We start from the raw sequence: 6,566 nt of genomic DNA, 5'->3' as shown, positions 1-6,566 counted from the left end.
AGGAGGCCAGGAGCAGACTGTGTTCTAGGCAGGTAAGAGGAGGATCTCAAATCCTACCTTCACAGTGACACACTTCCTCCAACAAGGCCAAACCTCCTAACAGTGCCACTCCCTGGGCCAAGCCTATTCAAACTACCACCTTGGTGATGGATCAGTTTAAATACTTTATTTCACCTGGCAGTGATGGTATGTGCCTTTAACACCAGCACCAGGGAGGCACAGGCAGGTGGATCTCTGTGTTCAAGGTCAGCCTGTTCTACAAAATAAGTTCCAGGACAGCCAGGGCTGTTACACAGAGAAACCCTGTCTCAACCAAAACAAACCAAACCAAAACACAACAAACGTTTTTTATTTTTTTTCCCCTGAGACAGGGTTTCTCAGTCTCTCTAAGTTTAGTTTGTGTACTTAGCTCAGTTTCTATTACTGTTGAAATCAGCTTTATTCTATCCTGGTCGGATAGAATACAGAGGTGATAGAACATTTGCACATTTGGAGTTGTTGATACTTTCCATGGGATGCTAAAATCCTGTAGTTATTTGGGAAATTGGACAGTATAGAAGCAGTCTCAAACTCTAATCCCAACTAAAATGATCTAGGTGCCATGTCAAAGTAGTTCAGTTGGGTTGGGTGGGGACCTACAACTGGATTTCTGAAAAGATCTACTCATGCTGCTTTCCTGGACTGTGTATATAGGTGCGTGTACCCGCATGTGTGTTCATCCATCACATCTGCAGTTGAGATCCAAGTGCCCTGTACAGATGAACCCTCCACCTTGTGCAGAGGTGGTTCTATTCGTAGACTGCAGCAGAGCCATGTTAACCTGCCACGCACACTCCAGTGAAGTCTGCTTGACAGGCTGAGAGGCCTGGAAGCACTCACGAGGCAAAGAGTTTCATGAAAACTCACCTCCTGAAGCTTTGGCATTCCCATTAACCCTTATACTCATACCCTATCCCCTCGTTAGTCTGGTGTATGGATCCACGTGCTCTCTTTTAGTATTATTTTATTATAAGTGTCTTTTAAGATTGAATTCTGACATAGCCAGAGCCTTCGACAGTGTTCCAATGTCCTAGAAAATGCTTGAAGCCAAGGAGCTTGGCAGAGACAGTGAAACTAATTAAGCATTACAGAAGAGGGAGTCAGCAGCTCAGGGCTGGTCTGCAGAGTGTTAACTAAGGACAGTAGCCAAGAGCCAGGGAATCCAACTGAGATAGAAATCTTCAGTACAGGCTACATTGCATATTAGAAGCAAGTTGGTGAATTCTTCTGACAAATGGAGATTCTCCAGATACTTAAAAGTTACACTCATATAAGAATATATCAAGGCCTAGGAAATTGGGGAGTTGTGGTATTGCATTATTCATGAGAAGGTCTGCTAGAGCAGAACCCCCTGGTGCTAGCCTTCACAAGGCTCAAAGGAGTAGCCAAAATTCTGACTAAGGGTGTGAAATCCTTACCTGTCATTAAGCTGACCCTAGGCAGGACTGCTTTATCTTTACTGTAAACATTTACCTGTAAGTCCCTTTGTAGTCATTCCTTTGTTTTGTGTCAGGTAACTTCAATGTACTTTGCATGCTGTGACTTCCTACCCCCTTTATTTTCTGTACTATGTAAGACGGGTGTTCACTTTGTGAAAATATTCAGATTTCTACACAGTCTCCTGTGTGCATCTGTCTGTCATTTGCCAGCCAACTCCTTGCCCATCTGCACCCAGAGACCCTTTCCACACAGACAAAGGGACCCAGAGGGTCTGAGGCATTAACCCGTGCATTGGCAGAAGCTGGCTAGACATGAGATGTGATCAGAGTCACAGCCTGGCGTCTTCGGGTAGAGGAGGTGGGTGGTGGGTGGAGACACTCCTCTGGAATCAGTTTTCTTACTTTTAGACTCTAATTCTTTTGAAAACTACAAAGACTGGCCTTTAAAACTGCTGGGAGATGGGTTAGAGGTGGAGAAACTCACACAGCTTCTGAATGACAAAGATGAGAGGCAGCAGTGAAAGAATTACAAGCCCCGCTGGTCGCTCTAGGATCGCAAATGCCTTCTGAGGCGCATGCTCACCAGGCAGAGGTAAGCCTGTGCCATTTTCACATAGCGCCCGTGGTCCGTGAACTATTTCAGGCTTGAAATCATTGACCTGTAGCTTCAGGAGTGGTTCCTTGACCTGTTTTTCCTACATGCAGGGACCTGTGACAATCCTTTGGGAGGAGGACAGACATAGCTATGATTACAAGAGGCCACTGAAGAGTATATAATGAAAGTAACCCTGAACTTCCACTGGCCTTTCCCTCTGCCACTCCTACAACACGCCCAGAATTTACTCTTTTAACTCTGAGATCTGTGTGTCCTGCTATTCTTTTACAAACACACTGTCCACAGACTGCTTGGCACAGTCATAGCCACTGCATCTGTCTTTTGGTGACATTCAGTGACACTCGGTTCTTTTTTTTTTTTTTTTTTAAGATTTATTTATTGATTATATGTAAGTACACTGTAGCTGTCCTCAGACACTCCAGAAGAGGGAGTCAGATCTCTTTACAGATGGTTGTGAGCCACCATGTGGTTGCTGGGATTTGAACTCTGGACCTTTGGAAGAGCAGTCGGGTGCTCTTACCCACTGAGCCATCTCACCAGCCCGACACTCGGTTCTTGATAAAGAATAAAAGTCACATAACCAGGGCTACATTGTAAGACCCTATCTCAAAAATAAAAGTCACAAATGTGCAAAGATTCTCTAGTTTGTTAGACATGCTATAAAATAGCCAAGATTCTAAGGCCACATTCCAGCGAACATCTGGTGTTTTCCAAGCCTGGCTTCAGCCTGTCCCTGTAAGGCCCCACATTGACTTTGAACTTTGAGCTCTTGCTTCATGGAACTAACCACTCTTCACTTGGTTTAGTTATTAAAGGAACCCAGATGCTAATCACCTGGACTTTGACTTTCAATAACTTTTTAAATTTGACGCACTATTTGCTTTATTTATTTATTTATTTATCTATTTAGGTTTTTCAAGACAGGGTTTCTCTGTAGCCCTGGCTATCCTGGAACTCACTTTGTAGATCAGGCTGGCCTCAAACTCAGAAATCTGCCTGCTTCTGCCTCCCAAGTGCGGGGATTAAAGGACTGGGCCACCGAGCCCGGCACTATTTGCTTTTGATTGCATTTCATTTCTGACTAATAAATATTTATCTAGACGCAACTATTTCTTTTTGGTGAAGTTCTGCCTCTCTCTGGAAGAGAGACTCTTCCAGAACTCTAAGCACTCCCTTGGCCCCATTACCTGTTGACTCCCACTCTAGGGGCCCAGAGGCTGAGATTCCTGCAGTCTGTGGACATGCCCAACTCCTCTCTGCCCATGCCTGTCATACACACAAAGTATCCTGTGCCTAGCTGCCTGGGGACTTGTGTGCAGTGTCGCACATCCTCACATCAAACACTGGCAGCGTTCTGAGCTTTACCCCTGAAGCTCTGGGCTCAGATATAAGGGAGTGAGCAAGAGCTGATAAGCACTTGAGACAGCGAGCTCAGAGTTCCAGGTTCTTCCTGTACAGTTAGAAACTCTAGCAGCACGAGCAGGTTGAATTGATGCATGCATGGCAAAGCTAATCCCGCGCCACACTGGCTATTCTTTTCATTTGATTTTGTGATACAGGAAGATGAACTTATAGCCTCACACAGCTCTATCACTAGGCTGTATCCCCAGCCCTCTGTTTCAACCTTAGCTTATTATTATTATTACTATTATTAGTGTGTGTGTGTGCATTTATGTTGCTTGTATACGCAGGCTCTCATATTTTCATAGAGGCAGAAGAGGGCATTAGATCTCCTGGAGCTGGAATTGTGACAGTTGTGAGCCTCCTGGAAACTAACCTCTCCTCCTGTACAGCAGCCATCTCTCTGGCCCTCATTTTAAAACTATTTACTTATGTTTTTAACTCAGGGACAGGGATTTTTCTTTTCTAAAGATTTATTTACTATTATAGGTAAGCACACTGTAGCTGTCTTTAGAAGAACCGTCTTGTCCTTATGGCTCTTAATCACTGAGCCATCTCTCTAGCCCAGGGACAGGGTTTTGCTGTGTGTTTGTAGGTGTCCTGGAACTCCTTATGTGGATCAGTTGGCCTTGAATGGGCCCCTCCTGCTTCTGCTTCCCCAGGGCTGAGATTGCAGGCTTGTGCCACTGTTGTGCAGCAGTCTCCTTCCATCTGGAGAGAGGGTTCAGCAGTGAAGGGCACTTGTCCTAGCAGAGGACTCAAGTCCATTTTCCAGCACCTACATGGTTTAACTCCAGTTCCAGGTATCTGAAACCCTCTTCTGTCCTCTGTGTGCACCTGGCACACACTGGTGTACATGGGTACATGCAGGCAAGCCACTAATTTTGAAGTAGTTTTTTTTTCATTTGTTTATTTTATTTTATTGAGTGAATGGTAGAAGAGTGAAAATGGGTCAAAAGGGAGGGAGGGGAGAGGGAGGGCCATCTTCCCATGCTGGGATGATCTGTGCCTTGGGAAGGAAGGCAGCCAGTCGGTCCAGAAGGGTTAGTGTGTAGTCAATCGAGGTGCTTTATGGAAAAGATCTGGTTCTGGCCTCCCATTGATTCTCAAAGGACAGTCTGAGAAGCCTTTTAGATGGTCCAGGAATATATCTTTGGTGAAAGTATTCCATGGCCTCTGTGTGCCCCCTGAGACTCCTGTTTACTCCTTCAGCTTAGTCTGGCCTTACATAGACTTTGAAGGTACAGATAGAACCAGAGGCTGCTGACACCTCTTCCAAATGACTAACTCCTGGTGACATGAATGATAGCAGCTCTCACTGTGATAGTTTAGCCCCTCCCCAAACCAGATTCTTGCAGCCAACACTCAGAAAGCAGAGGCAGACTGATCTCTGAATTCAAGGTCAGCTTGGTCTACAATGTCAGTTCAAGAACAACTACTTAAAAATACCATGCCTCAGAAAAACAAACAAATAAACAAAAAACCAAGGGAAAACAAACAAAAGGTCCCAATTAAAAGAATGAAATCTAAAGATGTTTGGATTTGGTCTTTATGCATTTTTAATCAACAAATGTGGTTCTCAGCAGGATGAACATTTTACAGTTATCACTGGATTGGCAAAGCTGTCTTCCGGACTCCAGATTTTTCCCATACCTGACAACCTCGTGACCAACACACCCATACAACAGGCAAAACATTCGGAGACATCTTGAAGTAGTTCTATATAAATTAAAACAAAGAAAGAGGGCTGGAGAGATGGGTCAGAGGTTAAGAGCACTGACTGCTCTTCCAAAGGTCCTGAGTTCAATTCCCAGCAACCACATGGTGGCTCACAACCATCTGTAATAAGATCTGACATCCTCTTCTTGTGTGTCTGAAGACAGCTACAATGTACTTACATATAATAAATAAATAAATCTTAAAAAAAAAAAAAACAAGCCGGGCGTTGGTGGGGCACGCCTTTAATCCCAGCACTCCGGAGGCAGAGGCAGGCAGATTTCTGAGTTCGAGGCCAGCCTGGTCTACAGAGTGAGTTCCGGGACAGACAGGGCTACACAGAGAAACCCTGTCTCGAAAAACCAAAAAAAAAAAAAAAAAAAAAGAAAGAAAGAAAGGAAGAAAGGAAGGGAGGGAGGAAGGAAAGAAAGAAAGGCAGAAGTCTTGGACCCAGAATAAGAAATAAATATGAACCCAGAATGGCTTTACTATTATAGTAAAGGAAGTATAGGAAGACTCCAAATATTTCTTTTTTTTTTTTAAAGATTTATTTATTATTATACTTAAGTACACTGTGGCTGTCTTCAGACGCACCAGAAGAGGGCATCAGATCTCATTACAGGTGGTTATGAGCCACCACGTGGTTGCTGGGATTTGAACTCAGGACCTTCAGAAGAGCAGTCAGTGCTCTAGCCCACTGAGCCATCTCACCAGCCCCAAATATTTCTTATTGTATATGATCCTGAGAAATCACATGGTGAGGGAGAAACCTCATTAATTTACCTTATTTTGCATATATACACATATGTAACATATATATATATATATATATATATATATATATATATATATATAAAATACACACACACCCCTTCAATCAAGTTATCTGAAAATAATAAGGAGGGCCTGAGTTGGCCCAGTTGGTCATTCTTCAGTGTTAGGTCACAGGGTCCTTTGAGAGCGATAAGGAAATCATAAGGTAAGGAGATACTTATGTTTGAAATGGGGACGTCTTACATAAGCTGTTTCTTATGCCAAAAAAGGTTACTAAAGAACTGCAGCCATTGTGTTGGGGGGACCCTCTCAGAGGCAAAGGGGAGGGGTGATTGGGGCAACATTTGTGATGTAAATAATAAAAGAAAGCTAATTAAGAGACAAGAAGTGCATCCATGTTATTTATTATGTTTAGGAGAGAAAGTGGATAAAGACAGCAGAAGGAAGCTATCTCACACAGGGACAAAGTCAGCAGGAGGCTAATCACACAATGTTGAACAAAGGAAATAGATGGGGTGACTTGAACATTTCAGATGGAGCACACAGTGGCCTTGGGACTGATAATTCTCTTCATCAGAAAA

Source organism: Mus caroli, unplaced genomic scaffold (genome assembly GCF_978045245.1).
Source record: "Mus caroli unplaced genomic scaffold, Mus_caroli_1 scaffold_11, whole genome shotgun sequence".
Lineage (NCBI taxonomy): Eukaryota > Metazoa > Chordata > Mammalia > Rodentia > Muridae > Mus > Mus caroli.
The sequence above is the reverse complement of the archived record's forward strand: the minus strand, read 5'-3'. Positions refer to the sequence as shown.